The sequence below is a fragment of the Zea mays genome, chromosome 4, assembly GCF_902167145.1.
Source record: "Zea mays cultivar B73 chromosome 4, Zm-B73-REFERENCE-NAM-5.0, whole genome shotgun sequence".
NCBI classification, from domain to species: Eukaryota; Viridiplantae; Streptophyta; class Magnoliopsida; order Poales; family Poaceae; genus Zea; species Zea mays.
This window is the reverse complement of record NC_050099.1, coordinates 79,609,881-79,627,119: the sequence shown is the minus strand read 5'-3', so window position 1 is coordinate 79,627,119 and position 17,239 is coordinate 79,609,881. Positions and strand designations below refer to the sequence as shown.

At 43.7% G+C, this 17,239-nt stretch overlaps 1 pseudogene; it reads right to left on the bottom strand.

The window, feature by feature from the left end:
• Window positions 1-14,421: 14,421 nt before the first annotated feature.
• LOC109945753 (U-box domain-containing protein 33-like) lies at window positions 14,422-15,443 on the bottom strand (annotated as a pseudogene).
• Between the last annotated feature and the right edge of the window lie 1,796 nt (window positions 15,444-17,239).

Sequence of the window (17,239 nt, the reverse complement as noted above, 5' to 3'; positions counted from 1 at the left end):
TTTTATTTTAATAAAACAAGGAGAAGTTAGAAAAACCATAGAAAAATAACCTCAAGGAGAAAACAACCCAAACCTTGGGATAGCTAATGTTTTGTTATTAAGAACATAGGAAAAATATGAAATTTGTTGTTTGACATTTTTCAAATAACAAGATAGTGGTAAGTGCCTTTTTGACATTAAACTTTAGAAAATCACAACTAAATAACCACCAAATATCCTTCTATGATTTTTGGCACAGAAACATGTTATTACTTTTAAATACCAACAAAAATGACCCTTAGGACAGAACCCACCCCTAGTTAAGAGTTGTAGAGCAAAGTGACCCCTTTGCCCCAACTTTTGTTATTTTTGTCCAGGGCATATTTTAATTATTCTGGACTTCAAATTTATAAGGCAGACTACAATAACAAATAGTAACCCACTGTAATTTTTATATAAGTTTTGGAAAAAGTCAAACCACTGATGTCGTTCAAACCCGCACTAGAATTCATAAATAGAAAATGAAAAAGGGAAATTAATAATGGGGATTAATGTCATCATAACCCAACCAGCAAAACCCCTTAAAGGCCTACTAAAATACCTAAGGAAAATCCAAGTTCCAATCCACTATGCTTATCCCTAGGCAAAACCCAAACCTAAAATAGATAAGCATAAACCACTAAGAGCCACGTATAACCGGGAAACCCTAAGTTACTAACTAACTTAGTTTTCTTTCGCTTAGCATAATGATTATTAAATCCTGCATAATCATAGCATACATATTTTTATTCATTGCATTCGATAGATTGCAACCTCGCGGACGGAGAGTACATCCTCGTGCCGGAACAAGTAGGCACTCATGAGGTAGCCCCGGATCCAACACCAGAGCCTGCACCAGAGGATCTGCCTGCCCCAGCTTTGGAAGACAAGCCCCGGTTTTATGCATAACCTGTTCTATATGATATTTTACTACACTTAATGTTTGTAGGTTTGTATTGTGCACTTAAGTGTAGGAGTTGATTGAAACCCTAGTTGCATGAACTCAGGAATCCTTGTTGAGATGGATACTAGTATGCTAGGTCGAGTAGCTGCTTTGCTAAATAGGGCTCTCGGTAGAAGTTGAGTGATTTTTCTAGCACTTGCGCGAGGTCAGGAAAATTGATTGTATCCACCTTGATAACAGAATGATAAGGGTCTGTGGACTCGGATCCATGGGGATTGCGATGTCTACGAGATGAAATTGGAATAAGGATTAACATGCGGATACCTGTGTCAAGCGTTTGAACATACTAAACATACGCCGAGAAATATGGTAAATCGGTAAGCCTAGTACCTGATTGAACCTGGCAGCAGATTGCCCTCCTCACGCGACTTGAGACGTGGTCTCCCATTCTGGTTATGGTGGGTACAAGTGCGGTCACTGCACGACGGCAGTTAGGGTCAGTGAGGCATTGTATGCCAAGGCGGTGAGCCCCTCTCTGCTGATGGGGAATCAATGGGGACGGTTGATGTGTGTGGAGACGGAGTGCCTCGCCACGTCGTGTGTTTAGGTTTACCTTGCAAGGATAAAAACTCGATTCGAATCGTCTGCTTCTCGCAGCTAAAGAGACTGCTTGATCCATTGTACTACATTGAGTAACAAGTGTAAATGTGATGATGTGACAAAAGATGTTGATTGCTAAATATGCTTGATACCATGAATGAGTAGATAGTACAAATTTAGTCTTAAGAGAGTCACACTAAAACTTGACAAAGCTAAAACTTGAATTATAAACTCAGCTAGTGCTTTTGGCAACCAAACCCCCACAGCCAAACAACTGCATGTCTAGAGGTAGAGGAGTAGACTCCTCACACCGGGTAAGTCTAGCTGAGTATTAGTATACTTAGCCTTGCTTGTGGCATAATTTTACAGGTTCTCTGGAGGATATGGTTGCTGGAGTGACTTGGCCGTCCATCTTGCCACCGGGTTGGACAGTCGAGTGGGATCCTGCCTCGGCTGAGGAGGAGCATGAGGAGTGATGGGACAGGCTTCCCCATCTCTCTGTTTATTTACCGTTAGCTTTACTCCGCTGCACTTCGAACAATGATGACTACTTTTGTTAAAACTCCGATGATGATGTAATAAGTTTAATACTCTTTAATGTATGGTTTTATGCTTTATTGTATTTGCTCTGTGACTCACCATCGAGTGAGACTGTGGTACTTGATCCTGTTAGTGGTTCGTCGGACTAGATCCGAGGGATTGACGGGTTATTCCCATTTAAGTGTGGTCTAGCCTCTAAGGCGGGACTTAGGCACTTAAGTTGGAATAATTCGGGCAGTTCCGCCACAGGGGTGATCGGCAAATCACCGATACCACAACATAAATTCCGGTGCCATTCTCTCATGTTTTACTCATTACTTGCAAGTAGTTAGTAATTTGTGTATCGTCTATCTTTTGTAGTGTTAGCATAAATTGCTCATCATATTTTGTTGACCTATCTAGGCTAGGAAATTTATATCTCTTGTTATTTTGATTAAATTTCTCTAGTGTCTCTTATTTTAGTCAAAACCGTCTATTCACCCCCCCTCTAGTCGGTGTCCTAGATCCTACAAGTGGTATCAGAGGAAGGACTCTATTGTTTGTTTATTTAATCATCCTGGAGTTGGACAAAATGGCTAGTAACAACAATGTACACATTGGGAAGCCATCACATTTTGATGGAAACAATTATGACTATTGGAAAATAAGAATGTCAATGCATCTTAAAGCTATGGGAGGAAAGATTTGGCCTATTGTTAGAGATGGGTTTGTTGTATTGAAGGAAGATGAACAGTCATCGAGGGATAATGAAAATGTTCTAACCAATGATCAAGCTATAAATGTATTCTATGATGCTCTTGACATAAATGAGTTCAACCGCATCAAAAATCTCACAACCACTCATGAGATTTGGACAAAGCTAATGGAAATTCATGAAGGAACTACAATTGTGATGAGTGCTAAGTTGTATGTATGCAAAGGAAAGTTTGAGCAATTTATCATGAAGGAGGATGAAAGTGTGTCCGACATGTTTAACCGGTTAAATGAGATAGTGAATGAGCTTAAGGGACTTGGTTTTAATGTACCGGATGTGGATTTCACTCACAAGTTCCTTAGATCTCTCCCAGAGAAATATGACACTATTGTGACCATGTTACTAAGGAGTGATTTGACCACTACCTCTCCAACCGAAGTATCGGGAGAAATTCTCACTCAAGACATATTCAAGAAGTCTCAAGCCAAAGCTATGAGTTTGGCTAAAAAGGTGAAAGGGGAACCAATAGCTCTCAAAGCTAAAGTTTCAAAGGCAATCGAAAAGGAAGAAAGTGAAGATGAAGGAAATGGAAGTGAAAGTGATGAGAAATTGACTCTCTTTGTGAAGAAATTCAACAAATTCATGAGGAAAAAGAAGGGTCAACCTAGAAGGGGACAAACATCAAGAAGAAATACTTTCAATGATAGAAAATGTTTTGAGTGTGGGGAACCCGGTCACATTGCCATGAATTGTCCAAGCAAGAAGAACAAGGGCAAGGATGGAGATGATAAAAAGAAGAATAAGTTCTATCACAAGAAGAAGGGTGGAAAAGCCTATCTTGTTGAATGGGATTCGGATGCGAGTTCGGATGATGATGATGATTCTTCATCCAAACTAAATGCTAGAATTGCTATCAAGGAGGCTCCCTCACTTTTCTGAGCTCCTCATTTGCTCATGGCAAAAGGTGATGTTAAGGTAAAAATTATAACCGATTTAAATGATATAGATGATGATGATGATGATGATGATGATGATGATGATGATGATATTGATGATCTTGATGATGATGGATATTCTTATGATGATCTTGTTAGAATGTCGGGTGAGGCCGATGACTACATGCACAAAGAAAAAGGAAAGTTTAGGACCTTGAAGGAATTATACAAAAACCTTCAAGTGTCTTTGTTGAGGACATCAAGACATCCCACAACAATCTAAAAGAAAGTTGTGAGAAGCATGTTGAAGCTCAAAACTCACCTCTTGTGCATGAAGTTGTGGTGGTCACCAAGGATGTTGGTATCACTTGTGATTTACTTGATAGCTCTACAAGTGATTCACTACCTACTAGTTTCATTTGTGATAAATGTAAAATTTCTCTTGTGAATGATGATATTGGTTGTGATAAATCAAACATCATTATTGAAAATGAAGCTTTGGTAGGAAGAGTAAATGCTCAGGCTCTAACACATGACTTAGAGAAAGCCTATGGTGGAAAGGCTAAACTAGATTTTATATTGGGAAGCCAACGTTGCTCTCTTAATCGTGAGGGTCTTGGGTATTTTCCTAAGAAAGGAAAGAATGCATTTGTGAAGCAAAAGTCCAAGTTTGTGAAAGAATGTGACAAAGTGTGTCAAAAATGCCACAAGAAGGGACATGTCAAGAAGAACTGTCCTAAATTCAAGAATGTATCCTTATCTTGTTTTGAGCATTGCTATGTTCTTTCACATAATGAAAAAGGTGTACATGCTAAGTTTGTTGGCACTTCAATTGTTGGTATAAAAAACAAAGCCATTTGAGTGCTAAAAACCTTGGTCACTAACATCCAAGGACCCAAACAAATTTGGGACCTAAAATAGATTGATTTCCTTTTGTAGGTTAATTACAAGGCGGGAGGAAATCATTGGGTGTTGTATAGTGGTTGTACACAACATATGACCGGGGATATGAGGATGTTCACCCAAATGAGTGAGGAAGGTTGTTCAACCTATGATAGTATCACTTTTGGAGATAACCGCAAAGGAAAGGTTAATGGTTTGGGTAAAATTGCTATTTCAAATGACCATTCCATTTCAAATGTACTTTTAGTTGAATCTCTAAACTTCAATTTGCTATCTGTAGCTCAACTATGTGATTTGAGTTTTAGTTGCAATTTTACTGTTGATGATGTTCTCATCTCTAGTGTTGATGGTAGCAATCAAATATTTAAAGCTTTTAGGCATGAAAATCTTTATCTTGTTGATTTTTCATCTAATGAGGCAAAGCTTACAACTTGTCTATTCTCTAAGACTTCACTAGGTTGGCTATGGCATAGAAGACATGGTCATGTTGGTATGAGGCAATTAAATTAGTTATCCAAGCATGACTTAGTTCGAGGTTTGAAGGATGTGAAATTTGAAAAGAACAAATTGTGTAGTTCATGTCAAGCGGGAAGCAAGTGGCAAATACTCATCCTTACAAGACGCAAATGTCTACTCATATACCATTGGAATTACTTCACAAGGATCTCTTTGGACCAACATCTTTTGTGAGTATTGGTGGTAGTTCCTATTGCCTTGTAATTGTGGATGATTATTCTAGATTTACTTGGGTCTATTTTCTTTGAGATAAATCAAATGTGTTTGAAACATTTAAGTCATTTGCTTTATTGGCCCAAAATAAATTTGAATTTGACATCAAGAAAGTCGGAAGTGATAATGGGTCGGAATTCAAAAATGCTATAATTGATGAATATTGTGATGACAAGGGTATAAAACATGAATTTTCTTCCAAATATACACCGGAACAAAATGGAATTGTTGAAATAAAAATAGGACTCTCATTGATATGGCTAGGTCTATGTTAGCTGAATATAATGTGTCAGATTCTTATTGGGCCGAAGCCATTAATACCGCTTGTCATGCATCGAATAGATTATATTGTCACAAGCTCTTGAAAAATACTCCGTATGAATTGTTTATTGGTAGCCAAACATTTCTTATTTTAGGGTGTTCAATTATAAATGCTATATTTTGAGAAAGGGTGTCGACTCTCTAAATTTCAGAATAAATGTGATGAAGGTTTTCTCCTTGGATATTCATCAAATAGCAAGGCATATAGAGTTTTCAACAAAACTCATGGCATCATTGAAGAAGCATACGATGTAGAGTTTGATGAAACAAATGGATCTCAAGATGAAAATGAGAACCTTGATGATGTTGGTGGAGTTCAATTGAGAAACACTATGAAAACCATGGCTATTGGTGAAATACAGTCAATGTAAGATGATGATGATGGTATTGTTGTCATTCCATCCTCTTCAACTATAAATGAGGAGACCCAACAAAGCCAACAAAATGATGAAATTGAGGATGATCGTGTTCAAGATATCTCAAGTCATTCGATCCCTCCTCAAGCTTCAACTAGTGACTTTCAAATTGCATCAAGATTCATCATTCAATTATAAAATATCACCCGACAAATCAAATTCTGGGTGATATAAGTAAGGGTGTTCAAACTCGCTCGTGTATTGCTTCATTTTGTGAACATTTCTCTTTTGTATCTTGCATTGAACCTAACCATGTAGATGAAGCTCTACTTGATGTTGATTGGCTGAATGCAATGCATGAGGAATTAAATAACTTTACCCGTAATGAAGTTTGGGAGAATGTTGAGAGACCAAAGAATCACAATGTTATTGGAACCAAATGGGTATTTCGAAACAAGCATAATGAAGGTGGTTTGGTGGTAAGAAACAAGGCAAGACTAGTGGCACAAGGTTATACTCAAGTAGAAGGATTGGATTTGGTGGGACATTTGCACCCGTGGCAAGATTGGAAGCCATTCGAATCCTTCTCGCCTATACTTGTGCTCATAATATCAAGCTCTACCAAATGGATGTTAAGAGTGCCTTATTAAATGGTAAGATTAGTGAACTAGTGTACGTGGAACAACCTCCTGGTTTTGAGGACCCCAAAAGACCTAACCATGTGTACAAGCTCTCCAAAGCTCTCTTTGGGCTTAAGCAAGCTCCACGCGCTTGGTATGAAATGCTTAGGGATTTTTTGCTTTCCAAAGACTTCAAAATTGGGAAAGTCGACACTACTCTATTCACTAAAAGAATTGGTAAAGATTTATTTGTTTGTCGAATTTTTGTTGATGATATTATTTTTGGATCAACTAATGAGTCATTTTGTGAGGAGTTTGGCAAAATGATGTCAAGTGAATTTGAAATGTCTATGATTGGACAATTGAGCTTCTTTCTCGGTCTTCAAATCGAACAATTGAAAGATGGAATGTTTGTAACTCAATCTAAATATTTGAAGGACATGCTCAAAAAGTTTGGCTTAGAAAATGCAAAATCAATCAAGACTCCTATGGCAACAAATGGTCATCTTGACTTAGATGAAGGAGGTACAATTGTTGATCAAAAAATTTTTCGTTCAATAATTGGTAGTTTGCTTTATATTACTGTATCTAGGCCCGATGTTATGATTAGTGTTTGCATGTGTGCTTGGTTTCAAGCATCACCTAGAGAGGTTCACTTGAAGGTCGCCAAAAGAATTCTAAGATTGAAAGGATCACGATGCCCAAGAGGGAGGGTGAATTGGGCTTTTCTAGAAATTCAACAACAATTAAACCCTAAGCAAATATTTAAACCCTAAGCAAGAGCCCAACTTCACCCAACTACTAGCAATAAGAGAATACTACTAGAAAGACAACAATCCTAAGTCATTACTTCAACTACTTGCTAAACAATTGAACAAAGTAAAATGCTTAAATTAAATGCAGAATGTAAAGCAAAGTTGAGAAGACTCCTCCAATTTTTTGCCGAGGTATCGAAGAGTCGGCACTCTTCCCTAGTCCTCGTTGGAGCACCCGCACAAGAGTATCGCTCCCCCTTGGTCCTCGCAAGAACCAAGTGGTCACTATGAGGTGATCCTTTGCTACTCCGGCGCGGTGGATCCCTCACGACCGCTTACAATCTTGAGCCGGGTCACCAACAAATTCTCTAGGGTGATTACCGCGCTCCAAACGCCACCAAGCCATATAGGTGATGCCGATCACCATGAGTAACAAGCCATAGACTTTCACTTGACCAAGAGAAGCCTAATGCATGTGGTGTGTGCTCTAGGTGGCTCTCACTTGCACTAATTAGGTCCTAACACGGGGTTAAGATTTTCTAATCACCTCACTAGGCTTTGTGGTGCTTGCAATGCTCTAGCAATGTGTGGTCATCAATGTGGGCAACAAGACACTTAATAAGGTACGTGGAGGGGGTATAAATAGCCCCACCCACCAAATTAGTCGTTACCTGGCTGTTCTACGCATGAGCGCACCGGACAGTCTGGTGTGCCACCAGTGCGCCAATGGTCGACTCCAACGGCTAGCTCTGAAAGCTAGTCGTTGGGCTGATGGCGCACCGGACAGTGAACAGTACCTGTCTGGTGCACACCGAACAGTCCGGTGTGGCGGCTAAAATTCATTTTCTCAACACTTTGCTCTCAAGTTTTCTCGGGGGCAGAGGCACTACCCCCGGGGCTGGCAGGCCCCACTGTCAGGGGGCACACCGGACAGTCCGGTGCTCCTAAGACACAAACTCTAACTTCTTTTTCCTTTGGTTTTTCGATACCGTTTTCGTTCTAACTCGTGAGTGTGTTATAGAGTGACACCTAGCACCAGACGTGAGTGTGAATATGCACCAACACTACACTAGAAATCTCTTGGTCAACCTACTCATCCACAACCCCTCTTTATAGTACGGCTAAAATAAAAATAGAAGACCTAATTCTATACTGAGTGTCCGCAACTCCTTCGACACTCGGAATATGAAGCCCTTCATCTTTTGATTCGTCGTTTTAGCCGTCGCTTCAAGTTCTCATCTCAGGGATTGTTTTCACCGCTGTAGCACAAATTCATGTAATGCGACCTAACTTACCATTTGCTCTGCAAAATACACGTTAGTCACATATAATATTACATTTTCATTAATCACTAAAACCAACCAGGGGCCAAGATGCTTTCAATTCCCCCTTTTTGGTGATTGATGACAACCCTACAAGAGTGTGTGAGTAGTTTGTTTGTTTTTTTTGTCAATAGAGAAGATGGTTAGTTATACTCAATAATTTTGACAGAAAAAGTCATGTACAAGAATAGTAAGTATAGGTGCCTACACAACGTAAGTTTCTTGTTCATATAAGAATGAAATGAAATCCAAGAACAAGAACTGAACGACTAGTGATAACAACTTAGGTGAAAACATAATACACACACAGTCAACAACAAACATCGAGAGCATATCATAGAGTTTGTGAGTTAAGCGTCATACAAAAGTGGAGCTAGTATAGAGAGTATCAAGCAAATATATTACATCAAAATATCAAAAGGCACTCTCAACTAACTCCCTAACTCCTCCTAGCTCTCACAACTCATATATCTCCCCCTTTGGCATCAAACACCAAAAGGGTTACCCGAACCTACAGTCTAGAAGCGAAAGGAGGAGGCGAAGGCGCATCAGGTCGCAGTCGAGGCAGAAGTGCAAACATGAGTTGAGGATCGGAGTCAGTCTCGGATCTAGGATCTGCAGTAGAAGCTAGAGCTGGTACTGACTTAGACGTAGGCTGCGGTGCAGGATCTGCCGGAGCTGGAGCATTCATGGACACCGCCACGACAGTAGTGGTAATAGCAGGCACTGGTGGCACTAGCGACTGAGCGATGACGGGTCCAACGACCAGTGTCGAAAAATCCAATGTGACCGGCCTGAGCGGAGAGATAGTATGACCAAACAAGTGGAGTGGGGGTCCTATTTGATGTGCGCGAACGATAACAGCCTAAAGAGCTAGAGGAGGAGCAGACTGCACTGGTGGGAGCTAAACACCGGTGTGCTGAAGGATATGTGTCATGAATGCCCGGTGCTCTACCCTTTCTGCTAAGAGATGCTGCTAAAGGGTGTCCTCGCGGTCCTAAATAGTCTAAAACATTAAGAGCATCCACTCGGACATCTGCTGCTGAATAGCTGCCTGTTGGGCCTGCTCGGCTGCCAGATGAGCCTGCTGCTGAGTAAGAGACTGAAGGATAGCGGCCAGAGTAGGGTCAATAGCTGGAGGGGCAACAGGTGATCATGTGAGCGAGGTGGCACAGAAGGCGATGGTGGGATCCCCAGGTCCTCATCATCATCGAAAGAAGAATCAGTAATGGCACCCTAGGTCTCAAACTGTCTGAAAGCCTCATCCTCAGCCATGATATCTGATACTGGATCTGGAACTGGGACTGGGTCCTCAGAGGCTGGACGATAGAAGCCGAACTGGAGGCGAGAGGCCTTGAGGGTGCCCTAGAACTGAGGTGGCCTGATCGGTTGTGCAAAGATGTGATAGAGGTAATGGGCATATAGCAGCTGACGACAAGCACGGAGACCATCCAACACTGTGTCCTCGATCTCACAAATAAGGAAATCAACCACGTCAAACTCTAAATACGAGATCAAGGCACCAAGTAGCCATAGCTAAATATGTGTGGTGGCCTCCCTGTATCCCATCTTGGGTAGCAAGGTACGTCTCATCAGCTCATAAAGAAACTTCGTGGATACAAATTTGGAGTCTCGATCAGAAACAATGGACTTAGGCACCCCGTGGAGCCTGATTACTTCCTTCATATAAAAGGGAACCAATTCTGAAGCTGAATTGGTGGCCTTCATGGGAATAAAGTGCACAGACTTAGTCACGCGATCCACTACCACCCAAATAGCATCCCTGCGCCGAGGAGAATGAGGTAAGCCCACCACAAAATCCATGGTGATATGCTCCCACTTCCACTTCGGAATTTCCAATGGCTTCAGCAAACCTGCTGGCCTCTTAAGCTCGGCCTTCATGCGCTGACATACTTCACAGGCGGCCACGTACTTAGAAATGTCAACCTTCATCCGCTTCCACCAGAAGTTTTGCTTCAGATCTCAGTACATTTTGGTTTCACCAGGGTGAACGGTGTAAGGCGTTTTATGAGCTTCTCTCAAGATATCCATCTTCACCTCTGATTTCTGAGGCACACAATGGCGGCCCCTGAAATGAACCAAATCATTCTCATCAATGGTGAACTCCCGGGGTTTACCATCGCCAACCCTCTTTCGAGCTTCCTGCAATAAACGATCTTGCTACTGAGCCACACACACTCTCTCTATGAGGGAAGATTGAATAAGCATACGAGTCTCCTCACTAGCGGCACCGACATAGCACAAAGCGATCCCCAAACGGTCCAGATCAGCGATCAACGGCAAGGCCACTTTTGGAACCCCGGACCTGCTAAGAAAATCAGCCACCACATTTGCCTTCCCCGGGTGATAATGAATGGACAAGTCGTAATCTTTAATCAATTCGAGCCACCGACGCTGCCTCAAATTCAGCTCCTTCTGAGTGAAAATATACTTGAGACTTTTATGATCGGTGTAAATGTCACAAGACTCGCCATAAAGATAATGCCTCCATGACATTAGAGCAAAAACCACCGCGACCAATTCAAGATCATGAGTTGGATAATTCCCCTCATGCTTCCTCAACTGCCTTGAGCCATAAGCAATCACTTTGCCTTCCTGCATCAACACACAACCAAGACCAATTCGATAAGCATCCGTATAAACTGTGAAACGCTTACCGCTCTCAGGCAAAGCTAGGATAGGGGCGTCCACCAACTTGTTCTTCAATGTCTGATAACTGACCTTGCAATCGTTGGACCAGACGAAGAGAACACCCTTCTCCAAGAGTCTAGTCAAAGGCTTAGCAATGCTGGAAAAATTTGGTACGAAGCGCAGATAATATCTAGCGAGCCCCAAGAAACTTCGGATTTCAGAGACACTAGAGGGTCTCTTCCACTCCACCACAGCCGCAACATTCTTGGGATCAACCGCAATGCCCTGCTGATTAATCACATGCCCCAAGAAAGCCACTTCGGACAGCCAAAAGGCACACTTCTTCAACTTGCCATAGAACTTATTCTTCCTAAGGGCACCCAGAACGAGACGGAGATGCTGCTCATGCTCAGCCTCGGTCTTTGAATAAATCAGAATATCATCTAGGAACACGACCACAAAGTCGTCCAAGAACTCATGCAACATCCTATTCATTGCTTCCATAAAAGCAGCAGGGGCATTAGTTAAGCCAAAAGACATGACTATGAACTCATAATGCCCATACCTGGTGCAAAAAGCGGTCTTCTCAATATCCTCCTCATGAATCCTCAATTGATGATAACTAGAGTTCAAATCAATTTTGGAGAACACCTGGGCACCCCTCAACTGTTCAAAGAGAACCTCAATACGGGGTAGCGGATATTTATTCTTGATTGTCACTTGATTCAATGCGCGATAATCCACACATAGCCTCTTGCTTTTATCCTTCTTCTCAACAAACAATACTAGGGAAGCCCATGGAGACCTGCTAGGCCTAATGAAACCCTTAGCCAGCAGATCATCCAATTGCCGCTTCAATTCAACCTGCTCCTTTGGAGCCATCCGGTATGGGGCCTTATGAATAGGCTGCGTACCCGGAATCAGCTTGATCTCAAAAGCTGCATCGCGCTCCGGAGGAATGCCTGGAAGCTCTGCCAGAAACACGTCGGCATAATCACACACCACACGGATGTCCTGCACCCGCAAGGCAGCCTCACCCTTGACCACCATGGAGTAAAGAATTCCCGACTTCCTTGACCGATGATCCAGAAGTAATTGCGACATCAAGGATAACATGAACTTTGGAGAACTTCTCAAAAATATCACCTCCCTACCCGACAGCGTCTGCAATAACACTGTCTTCCAAAAACATGATATAACTGCGCGATACTAGGATAACCAATCCATACCCAAGATAACATCGAATGCCCCAAGGAAATCACAACAAGATTGGTCGAGAAGACCTCATCAGCAAGAATGACGGAACACCCCTGACAAATTGAACAGCTACTAATGGAGCCATTAGCAGAACTAACCAAAATTGGGTGACCCAACCTCTGCACCAAAAGACCAGCCCGCGACACAAAAATCTCCGAAACAAACGAATAGCTAGCGCTAGAGTCAAAAAGAGCATTGGCCACAAATAAATCAACTGAGATTGTACCTGTCACTACGTCTCCTTGCTCCCTGCCATCCACCGAGGGTAGCACATAAGCTCCAGAAATACCCGCAGAAGAGGAAGCTCCCGGAGTGAAGTTAACAGAAGAACCCCACTAAGCCATCGGGTGAGGCAGACACGGAGCTCCCAACTGAGACGACATAGGAGTAGTCGGTGCAGGAGTTGGCGCAGCCAGATACTGAGGAAAACCCTGCATCGCCATGAACTGAGAAGTCCTAGGCACATAGAACTGCTGCGGAGGGAGTGGAACTGCAAACTGCTGCTCAGCGCTTGACATCATGTTGACAGTGCCCTGAGAAGAGGAGGAATTCACCGGCTCCCATCTAAGCTTCCCATTGGGATTCCTCCTACACACCACATCCTTGTGATCCTGACTGTAGATAGAACACCTGCCACTCCACTGACACTCGGCACGACAATGCGCATCACCACAACAAAAACACACCAGCCCTAGCTCGGGCCTAGGAACAGCCCGATACCTCTGAGTACTTCCTCCCGAAGCACCTGATTCAGAGGATTTGCCACGCAAGGGGTGGTGGCGCTGGTGCTGAGACTTGCCCCTCTTGTGGGCTGGACCTCCAGAGTTGCCCCTCCTCGCGTCCTGGCCACGAGGCTCATCAACACCCGAGGACTTCTGTGACTCCATGGTATATTGGTGTTGCATCTCCACACCCAATGCTTGCTCCACTGTAGTACGGAAATCCACCAACGGAAAGGCTTCCAGGGCATGCTTGATAGAAGGTTTCAGGCCCTGACGGAACTGGCTTGCCTTCTCCAACTCATTATAAGCCACATGAGGGACAAAGCGGACCATCTTGTTGAAGCCCACTTCATACTCTATGACAGACTTCTTCTCTTGCTTGTAGGATTGCAAATCAATCTTCATTTTCTCCAGGAAGGTGACCGGGTAGAACCTCCTTTCAAACTGCCTGATGAAGACATCCCAAGACAGGACTCCTGGTGAGGAGGAGTGCGCTGCCAGCACGCCTCTCCACCAAATCTGAGCCTCTCCCTTCAGCAGCTGTATGCCAAAGCGAACATGATCACCATACACAATCTCAAAGACATTCATCTTATCCTCCACGTAAGTTAGCCAATCTGCCGCCTCGACCGGAGTACCACTTCCATCAAAAGTGTCCAACTTCATGCCCATCCACTACATCAGAGAAAGACCACTGACAGGAAGAGGCACCTCAGCCCCGCCACCTGGAGGAGCACCAGCTGGGATAGCGCCCCCAGGCACTCCTCCATCACCAGCACCCTGAGTAGCACCCGCAGGGGCAACAGGAATAGCTTGCCTCAAAATGGCCAACTTCTGCTGCATGGCCTGCATCGCGGCTAACATTGTCGCCGGACTCATCGAGTCCCCACTAGGAACTTGCGGGCTGCCACGAGCCCTACGAGGTAGCATAGCTGCAGCCACAGGGATGAGAAAAATAAGTAAATAAGATTGGCATAGCACCTCATCAGATAATGACAAACCAGCATAGACAATCTCTACTACTCCTTAAGAGATTAGTGTAGGCGTTCACAACACTTGGTGCACCGTTCTGCCATCGCACCCGTACACGATCTTAGCCGAGGATCCCCACCCTCCTCCCCACACAGAATCCGTCGCGAGGTCTTCGCCGCCCTAACCGCGCCATTCCATCCAGGGTTCTGCAGCCGCGCCGAAATCCTCCTCTGCCCAAAATCTCGTCGGCCTGGCTATGGTGAGCGTGCCTTCTCTGACCCTGGCCGCTGCGAAGCCACTACCAGATGGCCTCCGCCTCATACGTGAACCCATCGCTGGATATCTGCAGATCCCTCATCACCTCCTTGAGTATCGGGCAGAGGAAGTAGGATGGGGCGCCGTCGGACTCGGATAGCGACGATGGCGACCTGCTCGGCGCTGCGCTCATCGCGGCCTCCTCGAGCAACAGCGCGGCGGGGAGCCGTGGCCTCTGCTCTGCCTCCACGTCCACGCCGCAACATCTCAGCCCGAGTAGGGCCACCTCCCTGACGCGCTCTGTCGGCCACCCTCTCGCCACCTCCTGCCACGACGCCCTGCCGTCCACGGCCTCCCGCGCTGCCTTCCTCACCAGGAACGCCGGTCTCCCGGTCACTAGCCAGAGGAGGACCACGCCTAGCGCGTACACGTCGCGGTGCGGGTTCAGCTCCCCAGTCGTAGCGAGGTACCGCGGCTCCACATACGCCCGATCCACGGCACCGGGGCGGGGCTGCTCTTGCTCCTCCACGAGCCCGCGCGCGCCGAGGCCGGTTAGTTTGCATGACCACCCGTGCGGCACATTGTCTTCTAGCACCAGGATGTTCGTCGGCCTCACGTCCCCGTGCACCGTCGGCCGTGGCAGCGTGGAGTGCAGGAACGCCAGCACGGAGCACGCCCGTAGGCGACGCCGCACCGCGCGTGCCACGGCAGCGGCGGTGGTACCGACCCGCTCCCGCCTCCCGGGTCCAGGCGCTCCTCTAGGCGCCTGCCCGACACCAGCTCATACACGACGGCGCGTGCCGCCGGGCACACGCCCACGAGCGTCACCAGGTTCGGGTGTCTCACCCGGCCGATGTGTTCCACCGCTCGGGCGAAGCAGTTTGACATGTCCCTATTTTATCCAGTAAGTTTCCATAACTATTTTTTTATTTTCTCTATGCTCTAACCGTTGAACAATTTCAATTGTCTAGGATTTGATTGGTCTGGATGGAGATGAAATGACCGAGTATTTGCCATCTGCTGGTGATAAGACTATTCTTTTTAGATGATATTTATTCAATGGTATTTTATTCTTACAATCTACCAGCACAAATAAATAATACATTGAAACTTGACTTATGATTGGAGATAGTGGGGTTGTTCTGAGTACGACCTTGCAGGCAGGGTGCCGACATCCCAAAATTGACACCCTGGGTTGTTGCCTGGAGGCACAACCAAACTGGCCAACATGTTTTATAAAATCATAGTTGTCTCTCTATACATAAATTGTGTTTTTGCTATTTCCCTTTTGAGAGGAAACCGAATGCATTTGTAAAATATGCACCATAACTTGAAGGTGTTACATAACTGATAGTTAATTAGTACATTTTTATATATCCAGATAGATACCAGTCCAACAGTTTTCTTCGAGATGCAATTAGCACTTATAACAACATTGATTTTCTTATATACCCTTATTTTTGTGCTCGTGCATCAATGGTTTATGTTATCATTCAAAATTGCCTTATGTTGACACTATGTATATATGCTATTCACAATAACAGAGCCATTCATGCTGTTGGGCGATGAATAAATAGGAAATATTAAGGGAGTATATTGTAGAATAAAAATGACCTACTTAAATGGTAATTAGGTAAACAGGTAGGGCAACATATCTAGAATGGCTGACATGTACCTGCCCGGACGGTGTCGCTTGTGCCACTAAGAGGTAAGGCTGGATTCCTGGAGTTGTGTTCATCATGTGGTTTGGAAGGCATGGTGGAGTATAAATTTTTACGCAGTACCTGGTTAGATGTTAGTCTTTGAGCAGAACTCCTATGCAATGGGAGACACATTTTAGCATCCTTAGGTTGGGTGGTTTGTAGAAGAAAGGAAATAGCAGTAAGTTAATGTCAGGGAATATCAAGAACTTGCTAAGAAATTAATTCTGAAAAAAGGTCATTACACGCTAAGAACAATAATGTGTGAGCTACTGAATTTACAATCAAGCAAAGGTGGTTGCATACTGGTGATATTGGATACTTTGATGAGGGAGGTCAGCTTTTCATAGTTGATAGACTTAAAGAACTGATTAAGTACATAGGTTTTCAGGTAAAGATTCTCATTTTTTTCGCAAACAAATGTTTAGTTTCTGCAAACTTTTATTTATAATTATGTGGGTGGTGAAAATTAGTAATCTGAACAGTGCTTACTGAAAGGAGACTTTGTCCAGCCTCATTTGAGTCCTTTCTGCAGCTAACGTTTGCAGTTCTACTAAGCATTTATATTTATACAAAATATTATTCAGTAGATATTCTTTGCTTACTATTCGATCTAACTATCATAAAATGGATTATCCTTCACATATGTTATTTTACCTTTTGAATCTTATATCATGTGTTTTTTCTTTAGTAGAATTTCATATTTTTCTTCGGCAGATTGCACCCGCCGAGGTTGAAGGGCTACTTCTGTCTCATCCAGAAATTCTGGATGCTATTGTTATCCCGTAAGTTTAGTCACCTAATCATTGGGATTGATAGCTACTTCTGTGTGTGTGTTTCAGAAATCTGTTTTTTTGCTGTACCTTATGGGAATATGTGCTTGTTCCTAAGGTTACCCAATGCTGAAGCTGGTGAAGTTCCTATTGCCTATGTCGTAAGGTCCCCCGACAGTTCTTTGACTAAAGTTGATGTTCAGAAATTTAT